The sequence below is a fragment of the Orycteropus afer genome, unplaced genomic scaffold (genome assembly GCF_000298275.1).
Source record: "Orycteropus afer afer isolate SDZICR_OR568_19922 unplaced genomic scaffold, OryAfe1.0 scaffold00313, whole genome shotgun sequence".
In the NCBI taxonomy this organism is placed as follows: Eukaryota; Metazoa; Chordata; class Mammalia; order Tubulidentata; family Orycteropodidae; genus Orycteropus; species Orycteropus afer.
Genome location: NW_006921900.1, coordinates 1,091,211 through 1,105,467, shown reverse-complemented (window position 1 = coordinate 1,105,467; position 14,257 = coordinate 1,091,211).

Below are 14,257 nucleotides of genomic sequence, written 5' to 3'. Positions count from 1 at the left end.
ACTTCCATAAATGTTGATTATGGATCCAATTAAAATGAAATCTTTGACAACTTCAATCTGTTCTCCATTTATTGTGATATTACTTGTCAGTCCAGTTGTGAAGATTTCTGTTTTCTTTATGTTGACATGTAATCCATACTGAAGACTGTAGTACTTGATCTTCATCAGTAAGTGCTTCAAGTCATCGTCACTTTCTATAAGCAAGGTTGTGTCATCTGCATATTGCAGGTTGTTAATGATATCATATTCTCCTTTATATAGTGTACCTTCTAGGATTATTTCCTCAGCATACAGATTGAATAAGTATGATGAAAGGATCCAACCCTGATGCATGCCCTTCCTGATTTCGAACCATGCAGTATTTCCTTGTTCTGTGCAGACAACAGACAGCCTCTTTGTCTATGTACAGGTTCCTTGTAAGCAAAATTAAGTGTTTTGGAATTCCCATTCTTTGTAACATTATCCTTAATTTGTTATGACCCACACAGTTGAATACCTTTGCATAGTCAATAAAGCACCCAACAACTTCTAGTCTCTTGAACTGTGAGAAAATAAATTTCTGTTCTTGAAAGCCATCCACTTAAAAACTAAGACATATATGCTGTCTTCCAAATGCAAAGAGGTCCCCCAATTCTGTGGCCTTTTCTTAGTGGTAGTTATTATTGTTGGGTGCTGCTGAGTTGACTTTAACTCATAGCAACTCATGTGACAGAGAAGAAGTGTCCCCATAGGATTTTCTAGGATATGATCTTTATGAACACAGATCACTAGGTCTTTCTCCCTAAGAGCAACTGGGTGGGTTCAAATCACCAACCTTTAGTTGGCACCCAAGCACTTAACCATTGTGACACTAGGGCTCCTTTCTTAACAGTAGGGGGAGTGAAGTGCACAAACTGGACTTTTGACACAGAGTCATCCTGGCATTACTTATGACTTTGGACCCCTGAGGATCCTCACCAATATGTCTGACTCTTGTGTGTTCATGAAATTTGTGTTCCACCCTCTGGTAAAGGTGATTCACTAAGGCATCAGGGTTCTTACCACTCACTGCCTAACAGGTCCAGTTAGCAAGATGCCAGCGATATTGTGGCACAGCCTCATGTTCTGAGAAATGTCAAGATGATCAAAATTCCTTCAAACTATGTTCACAAAGAGCAGAAATACAGAGCCCCTCAGGCAAGAGAGCAAATATGTGCTTCTGTCCTTCTCATGTAAATACAAACTTCAATCCATCCTCCTTACTCATGGGGCATTGAAAGGAACAAATTCACCAGTCAGAGTTTGCATGGGATCTTCTCCAGAGGAAAATAAAATAAAATAAACATATCTAGCACAGCAGCTGTGACTGGGGCTATACCTAGTAAAGTTAATGGTAAACCAAAACCAAACCCACTGCCGTCAAGTTGATTCCAACTCATAGCAATGCTAGAGTTTCCAAGGCTGTAAATATTATGGAAGCAGATTGCCACATCTTTCTCCCATGGAGCATCTGGTGGTTTTGAACTGGTGACCTTTCAGTTAGCAGCCAAACACTGTAACCCACTGTGCCACCAGGGTGCCTTAAGTTGATGGTAGTCTACCATTATCTGCCATGTGCCTTCTGGTTTGTGAGCAAACTACACAAAACAAGTGAATCAAATGAGAATTTGATGGGCAGTTTTAGCAACCATGGCCTGAAAAGCCCATCATCGTCATTTAAGGCAGTGGTTCTCACACTTAAAAGTGCATCAGAATTACCTGCAGGGCTTGTTAAAACACAGAGTGCTGGGCCCTACCCCGGAGTTTCTGATACAGTAAGCCAGAGGTTGAACCTGAGAATCTGTACTTCTATCAAGCTCCCAAGTGGTGCTGCTGCTACTGCTGCTGCTGCTCTAGGGACCACTTTGAAAACCACAGCTTTAAGTCTTTATTAAAGACGTCTCTATCCACAATCCCTACAGGGATATGGTATTATTTCTGACTTACTGGTTTGGCCAAGGGGTGCAAGGACAGTTTCAGAGGCTTTATTGGTCCATTTCCACCATGGTGATAGCTCTTATCCCAAGGTCAGAAAATTAATATGAGGCTTCTGCCAAGGACTAAGTATATGGGTGTTTTGTTGTTGTTGTTAGTTGCCTGTGAGTCACAAATGACTCATGGCCAATTATACACTAAGTAGTGAAGAACATAATGACAAGGTTGATCTATGGACTCATTGAATCCACTATGAGCAGACTGGGGTCAGGATTCCATTCATCATCACCTGATTCTACAAGTCTCTCTTCTAATAAATGGCTGCAGTTCCTTTGGGAAGGATTAGAGGAATGTTTATTGAATACACTTGCAGTGGCATTGCCTTCTTCAGAAGGACCTGGTCTCTCCATGTATTAATGAGCTCTGGGTTTGTGATGTGGCTTGGATCTGGAAACTGGGTGACAAACTGTAATTTTCAATCATGAAAGTGGTGGTTGTTATTGTTGGGTGCTCCCTCCACCTTCTGTCCCTCAGATTTTGTTTGTTTTAGTTAATCAAGTCAAGTTGCACTTTAATAAGCTGGTCTTTAATATCTTCCCCTTTGGGGCACAGATGCAGAATGCCTTTGGGAACCTGCTCAGATCATATGTGCAGCCTGGAAACATAAGGGATGGTAACACGTCCAGGAACAACCCTCATTCCTTGGGATTTGCCACAGTAGTGGCAAAAGTGATAATATATCTTTATATTAGCTTTATCTCCTTATATATTTTACTTTTCTTTGACTCTCACTCATAATCCCTGGAATCATTTCCCAAATAAACTACCTGTGTGTAAGTCCTCCTTTCAGGTGGCCTCAGTAGAAACTAACACTTCATTTTTAAGTGTATCAATAAGCCACTGGAGGATTTCAAGCCTGGGGTTGTTATAATCTGATTTATGTTTTTAAAAATATCAAAACTGATAGAGTAGGAGAACAATGTGGAACAAAACACAAAATCATTTGAAAAAAAAAGGGGGGACCAAGTTTGCTGGTCTGATAGAACCTGATGGAACCACTGAGACTGTGGCCCCTAGCTGCCCGTCAGGTCTGGAAATGAACCCACTCCTGTGGCTTCCAGTCAAACAAAAGACAGGCATATGAGGTGAACATTTACAGTAGGTAGATACGCTCCTTGGAGAGAACAATCATGGGAGAATAGAAGGGCTGTGTATGCACAGGGACATAGTTCAAGGGACAGGAGTGCATGGAGGGAAGGACACAGGGAAGAGGTAACTATGGTGAGGAAGCGGGAGGGGAGCTGTTACATTGTGATAAATTGTAGTCAATGCTATGAGACAAAGTGTATGTGCACTGCTGGATGGAAAGTGAATGCTCTATAAACTTTCACTCAAATCACACACACACACACACACACACACACACACAAACTGGAGCTCTTGTATAGAGTGGGAAGAAAAAAGTGGAACAAAACTCAAAACCACAAAAAGGACCAGAATTACCGGTCAGATGGAGACTGGTGGAAGCCCCAAGACTATGGCCTCAGGTTACCCTTCGGCCTAGAAATTCCAGACTTATTTTCATTGATTTGCTCTCAGCCCTACGTAGAAAGACCTATATGCAGAACACCTACCCCAGGGCGATGCATCCACCTAGTCAAGGGAGATGTACCCCTTAGATCAATCAGCCATGAGATACCAGAAGGGCAGCATTCACATACAGGGAAAGCTGGACAGACAGGAATGCATAGTTAAGAAGGGTACAGGGAGAGAGTACTTACAGGGATGAGAGGGGAGGAGAGTTTTTTTATGGCTAGGGATGGTAATTGGTGCCATAAAATCAAATGTGCATGAACTGCTGAATGTAAATCAAAATTGCTTTGTAAATTTGCATCCAAAGCACACACAAATACACAAAACCCCATATAGGGCAGAGTAGAACTGCCTAAAATATATATTTATATATACATAATAATAAAATATTATTGTTGTTGTTGTTATGTGCCGTCGAGTCGGCCCCGACTCATAGCGACCCCTCCATGGGTTTCCGAGGCAGTATCACTACGGAAGTAGGATTGCCCAACCTTCCTTCCGAGGAGTGGCTGGTGGGTTTGAACCGCCAGAAAATATTATATATATTAAATATAATAAATGTTATATTATATAAATATAATATTAAATATAATAAATAAAATTTTATATATATAATAATTATATATATATATGTATATATACATACGTCACTCTTGCTGGTATGTGAAGACTGGAGTGGAAGGGAATAAATCAGGTGTGGATTACCTGATAAGCAAGGTAAACACAAGAAAAACATGTGAAACTGTTCACTAACATTAGTAAGTGAGCACAAGTAAGCCCATGCTTACCTTGCTTACTGGGTACTCCATCTCAGGGACTGTAAATATGTAAAGAGGTTTTAATTATATAGGAAGGTGCTATGGGTTTGGGAGAGAGACAGAAGCCAGCCATACCTAGAAGCAGAATCTTCCATGTGGTGAAAAAAATGTGACATATGACAGGCATATGAGGTGTTCATATTGTTCACTGCAGATTAGTAAGCATAAGTAAGCCTGTGCTTATTTGATTTATTGGGTAATCCAACACTGGGAAAAATGGAACTAGGACTAGGGAGCAAGCAATTGCAGTAGTTCCAGAAGGTCAGGTGCTTGGGTTGGAAGGACTACAGTAGAGATAAAGAGAAGTGGGTTATGGGGAAAACAGCAGGTCTTGCTGCAGGATTGATATGAGGCATGAAGAAGAGGATGGAATCAAGCTTTCTGAGTGCTATGAATTGAATTGGCTCCCATAAAATATGTGTTGGGATCCTAATGCAGGAGCTCTGGTGGCATAGTGCCTAAGGCATTTGACTACTAACCAGATGGCTGGCGGGTCAAACCCACCAGCCACTCCTCAGGAGGAAGGAAGGTTGGGCAATCTACTTCTGTAGGGATACCGCCTCAGAAACCCAAGGAGGGGTATCTATGAGTCAGATTTGACTCGATGGCAGTGAGAGTTAGTGATACTTGTGAATGTAATCTAATCTAATTGCCTTCCATTATGAAACAGAATGTGAGGTAATCACAATCAATCTGTTAAGGTCATGCCAGTATAGGGCGGATCCTAAACCTAATCACTTCTGAGTATAGAAAGAGCATATTAGACCAAGAAACACACACATATACATGGGGGAAGACAGTGAGAATCATCTAGAGAATGTGAGAATCATCTAGAAGCCAAGGAACCAAGGAATATCCAGGACTCCTGCCAAGGAAGGAATCAACATGGCTGGGACCCTGAGTTGGACTTTCAGCCTCCAGAACTGTGAGAAGATAGATTTCTGTTCTTTGAAGCCACTTGCTTGTGGTAGTTCTTTTACAGCAGCACTAGGAAATTAAGGGAGCTCTGGTAGCATAGTGCCTAAGGCACTTGACTGCTAACCAGAAGGCTGGCGGTTCAAACCCACCAGCCACTCCTTGGAAGGAAGGTTGGGCAATCCTACTTCCGTAGTGATACTGCCTCGGAAACCCAAGGAGGGGTCGCTATGAGTCGGGCCGACTCGACGGCAAATAACAACAACAACAGGAAATTAAGGCATTGGGTTAATCAGCTGGGTAGACAGAGTGAAAGCATTTAATAAGATGGGAGAGACTCCAGGAGGAACAAGTTTGGAAAAACAAAGAGTTTGATTTTGATTGCCTGTGGTATTGGTAGTAAAAGCAGAAGAAAATAAGAACTATATGTAGAAGAAACTCACTACTCTTGTGGAGTCTTTGGGAGATAAATTACCTTAATGGCATGTTTTAATCTAGAGCATGTGTATTAAGTTATTGAAGAACTTTTTTGTATTGAATTTTAATAGAAAATCAGTATGACTGAAATCTAACATTCTACTGAAAGAGATGGAAAAATTAGCTTGTATATTAAATAAGGTCATTAAGACCTTTTTATCATTATAATTTCTGCATGAACAATGACTAGTTTTTAAGTTCCTCCATGGACCCTGAGTATTACTACCTGATCTCACTGTTCAATAGGGTAGCCACTAGCCACATGTGGCTACTGAGCACTTGAAATGTGGCTAGTCCAAACTGAGTGTGTTGGAAGTGTAAAATATGCATCAAATTTTGGAGACCTAGAGTAAAGGGAGCTCTGGTAGCATAGTGGCTAAGACACTTGCCTGCTAACCAGACGGCTGGCGGTTCAAACCCACCAGCCACTCCTCGGAAGGAAGGTCGGGCTAGCCTACTTCCGTAGTGATACTGCCTCGGAAACCCAAGGAGGGGTCGCTATGAGTCGGGCCGACTTGATGGCACATAATAACAACAACAACAACAGAGGATAAAAATAATAAAAAATAACTCATTAATACTTTTCATATTGATTACATCTTAAAATGATATTTTGGATACTAAGTAAAATAAAATATTTAAATGAATTGTACTTGTTTATTTCTACTTTTTTAACATGGCCCTTAGTAAATTAAAAATCTATGCATGCAGCTTTCCTTATATTTCTTTAGGACAACACTGTCATCAGAGATAAAATTATTTAAGAGTAGAGTGTTGCTTCCAAACAATGCTTATGATATTCCCATGGAAAATATTGATAGGCCCTTGCCTTGTAAGTTTTTTTGGCCCCAGTAATGTCCTGAATATAGAAGGATTATATGAATGTAACACTTATTAATATTTTTTCTAATTGGTAGAAAATGTGTAATATTGGATGGGGCTCTGGTGGTGTAGTAGTTAAGGTATTTGGCTACTAACCATAAGGATGGTGCTTTGAACCCACCAACTGCTCCATGGATGAAAGACCAGGCAGTCTGCTTCTGTAAAAATTCACAGCCTTGGAAACCTTGGAAACAATGAGTTGCAATTGACTCCATGGCAGTGAGTTTGGTTTGGTTTGGTGTAAAATTAGAATCTGCATATTTTAACAGGCATGTAAGTTAAAGTTTGTGTTGAGCTACATATAACAGAAAACCTACATAATCGTGAATTGAACAAATAGAGGTCAATGCAATGACCAGTGCAAAGTTTCTGGTCTTGGTTCAGTAGATCAAAGAGGGCAAGGATGAAGTCTTTGTGAGTCTCTTGGACTTTGCCTCATAGTTACTATAAGGTGGCTATGGCTCCAACTATCATATCCATGATATGTACAGGAGAAAGGCAATAAGTTGTCACTTGAGTTTGCCCCCCATTGAAGATGTTTCCCCACAAGCCTCACACAATGACTTCTTATTACATCTCATTGTCTTCAAACTGTGTCAGTTGGCCACCTCTAAACTACAATGGAAGCTAAGTGAGTTTTCAGCTGGGGAGGTAGACATCCCAGCCACGGCAGTTGGAAATCTCCATTATCCTGCCAAAGGTATGTCTCATTGGAAATAGTCATTGGCTGATTGCAACTATTATCTCACCACACCCTCAATCAAGTATGCAGGGCTGATTGGCTCAAGAAAATAGAATCAGGATTATGAGGCATTAGGTTTATGGGCTTCCAACCACCATTGTGTTAATCTCTCTCAAACCAACCAAGTGGATTTGCTTTAATTCATACTCCTATTTTGAGATAGTTCTTTCAAAGTAAAATTTTAATTCATTTCGAGAGATACAATAGATATAGATGTATTGCAAATTCACTTCAAAGGTGAAGTAATTAATGTAACGCCAAGAAAAATCCAGGTCTCCATTCACTCAAAAATCTCTGTCTAGCTCCTATAATATGGATATCTGTTAGACATTCAGGATTCCAAACAGAATCCTGCTCTCAGAGAACCCATGGACTAGTAGAGGTGGGTGGGGGGTGGGGGATTGCAGAGAGGGTGGCAAGACATGTCACAGGCACATCTATTTGACATAATAGTTAACAGGCTTAGTGCAATAAATTTTGAGATTCTATCTATGATTGATAAGGAGCTCTGGTGGTATAGTCCTAAGGCATTTGACTGCTAATCAGAAGGTTGATGGTTCAAACCCACCAGTTGCCCTGTGAAAGGACGATGGGGCAATCTACTTCTGTAAAAACTTACCACCTTGGAAACTCAGTGGGGGTCGCTACCAGTTGGAATTGACTAGATGGCAATGAGTTGTTTGGTTTTCTTTTTAATCTATGATTGATAAGGTCCCTGGCTGGCACAGCTTGCACTCGACTACTGATGTAAAGGTTGGCAGTTCAAACCCACCCAGAATTACCATAGAAGAAATGCTGGAGCTGCTTCCGTAAAGATGACAGCCAAGAAAACCCTATGGAGAAGTTCTACTCTGTAACATATGAGGTTGCCATGAATCAGAATCCACTTGATGGCAACGGGAACTATGATTGAGTTGGTTTCAGGGAGGAAGAGCTTACCATACATACAGTGCCCCTGAATAGTACTAATGCTTAACACAGTCAACTGTTAATTGAAAGGTTAGAGTCCACCCAGAGGCACCTTGGAAGAAAGACCTGGTAAACTACTTAAAAAAAAAAAAAATCAGCCTTTGAAAACTCTATGGGACACAATTCTATTTTGACACACATGGGGTCTCCATAAGTCAGAGTCAACTCCACTAGAACTAGTTTTATCATAATTCACATATGCATGTCACTGATAACGAAACATAAGACATTGCAGTGTGCTTGATGTGCACCAGGCTTTGTGCTACCAACTGTACATGCATTGTCTCATTGAACCTTTGAGGTTGAAGTGGTTATTATGCCCATTTAATAGATGAGAAAACCAACTCTTTGGTACCCTCTCTTCCTCCTTCACAAACTTTATCATGATAACAACTGAAAACATAATTTTGTGATTATCTACTTACCACCCATACCCCCTATCACAGTGTTAACTCCTTAAGGGCTAGAACCACATCTGTCTCATTCTCCACAGTATCTATTACATCTGGCTCAGTGCTAGGTAGAGTGGACACTCACAGTTTCTGCCCAGTGAATTCACTGATAATTTGATCCAAAATAGCCAATGTGTTTCATTAAGCATTCCTATTCTACTTGATTGGTAAAGCCTCCTAGGAGAGCAGGGTTTGGAAAATTTCTGAGGACTCAATCAGATTGAGATAGAAAAAGGACTGTGATTTATCAGCGAAGTTCATTTGGTACACGAGAGTGGGGAATGGTAGTATTATGCTATGAAGTTGCCAAGCCTGATTAATTTGATCATAAAGCCCATGTATTATGCTATTTCTATATTAATCATAGTAGCCACCCAGTATTAAACACTTGGTAAAGAATCACTTGCTTCAATTAATTTCATCAGATACTAAAAGCTAGTTTAGTCCAATAACGATCATCCTCAGAATGTGCCATCTAAAGTAAAATAATCCTCTGATAACAGCCCATTGCAACTAAACCATCCTAATAGCCAGTCTGGAGTTCAGGGATTGGACTCATGGGCTCCAAAAAGTCTCTGAAGAAACTGTGTCAAATTCTACGTCAGCCTAGCCAGTGGTGTTTGCCAACTTTTGACTTATTTATTCATCTTCAAAATGGAAACAAGGTTATTTCTCAGTCTACTGGAGATGTTGTGAAGAATAAGTAACAAACAAGCATTTGTAAAGCAGTTGACATGAGCTGAAGAGCTCACTGACCACGAACAAGTGAGAATTCATAAATCCCTATTGTCATCATACCATTCATCTTGGCTTATCCGTGTCCATTTACTTACTATCATTTATTTTTAATCAGAAAATAAGTTACTTCAGCTCAGAGGAGTTTTTAAAGATCTCATAGAAAATATGACTGAAAGAGATCAGGTGTAGGCTATGAAAAATGCATTTACTGCCAGCAAACAAAGTATCCAAATTACTCAAGTCCAAGCTATTTTCACTTAGCCTTGGCTCCTGCCACTTGCTACCTTTATTCAATCAAGGCATTTGAGACTAAATTGATGACATGTGCTTCTCCTTCAAGGCCTTGTATGTGAAATTGTTGCAGTCAGCTTCTTGAGCCAAACAGAAAAAAAAAAAAAAAAAAGATTAAGTAAAGAAAATTAAAAGAGAATAAAAAGAAGTGACAGGACAGAATGCATAAGCTTGGTTATATGGGTATCTACATTTGTCTCAACACAAGTGTCTTTTTATATGGTTATTAGGGTTTACCTGACCCACTATGCACACTTCAAGGAGCTCTGGTGGCGTAGTGCCTAAGGCATTTGACTACAAACCCACCAGCCACTCCTGGATGGAAGATTGGGCAATCTACTTCCATAGAGATACTGCCTTGGAAACCCAAGGAGGGGTTGATGGCAGTGAGTTTGTTTGTTTGTTTTGATGTACTCTTCAAAGAATGGCTGATATATATTCAAAGAATGTACCTGGGTTGGTGCATTGGATTGAGTAATCATTCAATAAATCATTGTTTACAAGTGGAATTTGCTTCAAATGAAGCAGGAGTTAAAACTAGATCTTTATACTAAAACCAAACCCATTGCCAGTGAGGCACATTTCTAGTAGGTTTTTTTTTTTTTTTTAAAAAAAAAAAAAAGCTCCTTTCTACCCAGCTCACATACTTGTCATGTTGTTGTTATTAATTACTGTCAAGTCAGCTCCAACTCATGAAGACCCCATGTACAATGGAAGGAAATGTTGCTTGGTCCTGTGCCATCTGCATGATGGTATACTGGAGTCCATTGACTCATAGGGTTTCCATTGGGTATAAGCCTCTCTTCACTCAGGGAAAATACCCATAGATATCTGAATTTCTTTTTGAAATACAGTGATCAACTTCTATGTAATATAGTACAGGGCTTTGAACTGGTTCATTACAGTTCGACCCCCTGCTGAGAATTTGTATTTCCACCTCAGATATCCAGGTATACTGAATCAGAATTTACATTTTTAATGAGATCCCCAGGTGATCTTATAGATTCTTATAGATCTCCTCTCCTTGGGTTTCCGAGGCAATATCTTTATGGAAGTAGATTGCCCAATCTTCCATCCAGGAGTGGCTGGGTGGTTTGCAGTCAAATGCCTTAGATTCTTATAGATTCTTATAGATTTAGTATATCTGGAGTAGAAACACAAATTCTCAGCAGGGGTTGAACCCAAATGAACCAGTTCAAAGTCCTAATGGCAAGAGGTAGAATTAAAACAAGCCACCCAAGTAATGCCTTAGTTGTTTCTTTCTTTCCTTTAGGCAGGAGGAGGAAGAGATGTTTTCCTGACAATGGGGTAGTAAGCTCCACAACTCCAGCCAAAAGCCACTGTGGCTGTAGCTTCTAGATCAAGGAATGTCCAAAGTTGAAATACGTGATGTCAGCAATGAGGATAGAGAGCTTTGGGTAGACCAAAAACATTAGAAGCTTATTTGGTTGAGCTGCTTAAAAGTGGTTCACCAATTGAAAATGGGAACAAATACAGCTCATTTACTAGTGCTAGGCTATTTTTGACCTCTGTATCTCCTGATCAGGACCCACCCCAGAGGCAGGAAAGGGAGGGAACACCAGGGACAACAAAGCGACAAAGCGGCAGGATCTAGGTAAGAATCAGGTAAGGGGAAGATGGGGAGGTTCCAACAGCTAAGGGAGACAAACTTGTCTGTCAGTTTGTCATATGGTGGTGGCTTGTGTGTTACTGTGAGGCTTGAGGCTGTGCCACTCATGTTTCAAAAGCCAGCAGGGTTGGTCATGATGTGCAGGTTTCAATGCAGCTTACAGAACTGAAACAGACTAGGAAGAAGGAAGAGGCCAACCACTTCTCAAACAATTGGCCACAGAAAACCTTATGAATAGCAGAGAAACACTGTCTGATACATTGCTGGGCAACTTTATGAATAACCTGGAAATATTGTCCAATACAGTGCAGGAAGATGAGCCCCTTAGGTGGGAAGGCACTCAAAATACAACTGGGAAAGAGCTACCTCATCAGAGTAGAACCAACCTTAATGATATGGATAAAGAAAAGCTTCTGAGACCTCCATTTGTTGATGTGGCATGACTCAAATTGAGGAGAAACAGCTGAACATCCATTAATAATTGGAACATGGAATGTACAAGGTATCAATCCAGGAAAATTGGAAGTTGTCAAAAATGAAATAGAATGCATAAAGATTGATATTCTAGGCAATAATGAGCTGAAATGGACTGGTATTGGCCATTTTAAATCAGACAACCATATGATCTACTATGCTGGGAATGACAATTGAAAAGGAATGGTGTGGCATTCATCATCACAAAGGATGTTTCAAGATTGTCCTGAAGTACAATGCTGTCAGTGATAGGATAATATCCATTCACCTCCAAGGAAGATCAGTTAACACTACTGTTTTGAAATTATTCAAATTTATGCACCAACCACCAAAGCCAAAGATGAGGAGATTGAAAATTTTAACCAACTTCTCCAGTCTGAAATTGACTGAACATGCAATCAAAATGTATTAATTATCACTGGTGACTGGAATGCAAAAGTTGGAAACGAAGAATCACTGGTAGTTGGAAAATTTGACCTTGGTGACAGAAATAACACTGGAGATCACATGATAGAATTTTGTAAGACCAATGACTTATTCATTGCAAATACCTTTTTCCAACAACACAAATGGCAGCTATCATGTGGACTTCACCAGGAGCACACAGGAATCAGATTGACTACATCTGTGGCAAGAGGTGATGGAGAAGCTCAATATCTTCAGCCAAAACCAGTCCAGGAGCTGATTATGGAAAGATCATCAACTGCTCATATGCAAGTTCAACTTGAAGTTGAAGACAATTAAAACAAGTCCACCAAAGCCAAAATATATATCCTTTGAATATATCCCTCTTGAACTTAGAGACCATCTAAATAATAGATTTGATGCATTGAACATCAATGACCAAAAACCAGAATTGTGGGATGACATCAAGAACATCATCCATGAAGAAAGCAAGAGGTCATTAAAAATCTGAGAAAGAAAAGACCAAAATGGATGTCAGAAGAGACTCTAAAACTTGTCCTTGAGCAAAGAGTAGCTAAAACAAATGGAAGAAATGACAAGATAAAAGAGCTTAATGGAAGATTTCAAAGAGCAGCTCAAGAAGACAAAGCCAATTACTATAACGAAATGTGCAAAGACCTGGACTTAGAAAACCAAAAGGGAAGAACACATTCAGCAATTCTCAAGCTGAAAGAACTGAGGAAAAAATTTTGAGCCTCGAGTTGCAATATTGAAAGATTCTATGGGGAAAATACCGAATGATTCAGGAAGCATCAAAAGAAGATGGAAGGAATACACAGAAGTACTGTACCAAAAAGACCTGGTTGATCTTCATCCATTTCAGGAGGAGGCATATATTCAAGAACCAATGGTACTGAAGGAAGAAGTCTAAGCTGCAGTGAAGGAATTAGCAAAGAACAAGGCTGCAGGAATTGACAGAATACCCACTGAGATGTTTCAACAAACGGATGCCCTACTGGAGGCACTCACTTGGCTATGCTAATAGATAGGGAAGGCAACTACCAGGCCAACTGACAGGAATAGATCCATATTTGTACCCATTCCAAAGAAAGGTGATCCCACAGAATGTGGAAATTATTGATCAATATCATTAATATCACATGCAAGCAACATCTTTTTTTTATGTGTATATATATATATATATATTATTGTGGTAAGACATACATTGTTGTTGTTAGGTGCTATCCAGTCAGCTCTGACTCATAGTGACCTTTTATACAACAGAACAAAACACTGTCTATTCGGGCCACATACTCACAATCCTTGCTATACTTGAGCCCATTGTTGGCAGCCACTGTGTCAATCCATTGTGTTGAGGTTCTTCCTGTTTTTCACTGACCCTCTACTTTATGAAGCATGATAGGTTGAAGGATCTCTAGGGAATGATCCATTCTAACAGCATGATCAAAATAGGTGAGATGAAGCCTGGCCATTCTTGCTTGCAAGGAGTGTTCCAGCTGCACTTCTTTCAGGACAGATTTGTTATTCTGGCAGTCCATGGTATTTTCAGTATTCAACAACATGACAATTCAAAGGCATCTACTCTTCTTAGGTCTTACGTATTCATTGTCCAGCTTTCACATGTGTATGTTGTTGTTGTTATGTGCCATCGAGTCAGCCCTGACTCATAGAGACCCCTCCTTGGGTTTCTGAGGCAGTATCACTACAGAAGTACATTGCCCCATCTTCCTTCCAAGGAGTGTTATAAACTATTAAAAATACAAGAGCTTGAGTTAGGTGTACCTTATTTTTCAAAGTGATATCTTGCTTCCTAACACTTTACAATCTTGAAAGCTCATTTTACTTTGGATATGTCCATAGCTGTGGTTTCTGGGTTATGTTATCTTGTGTATTAATG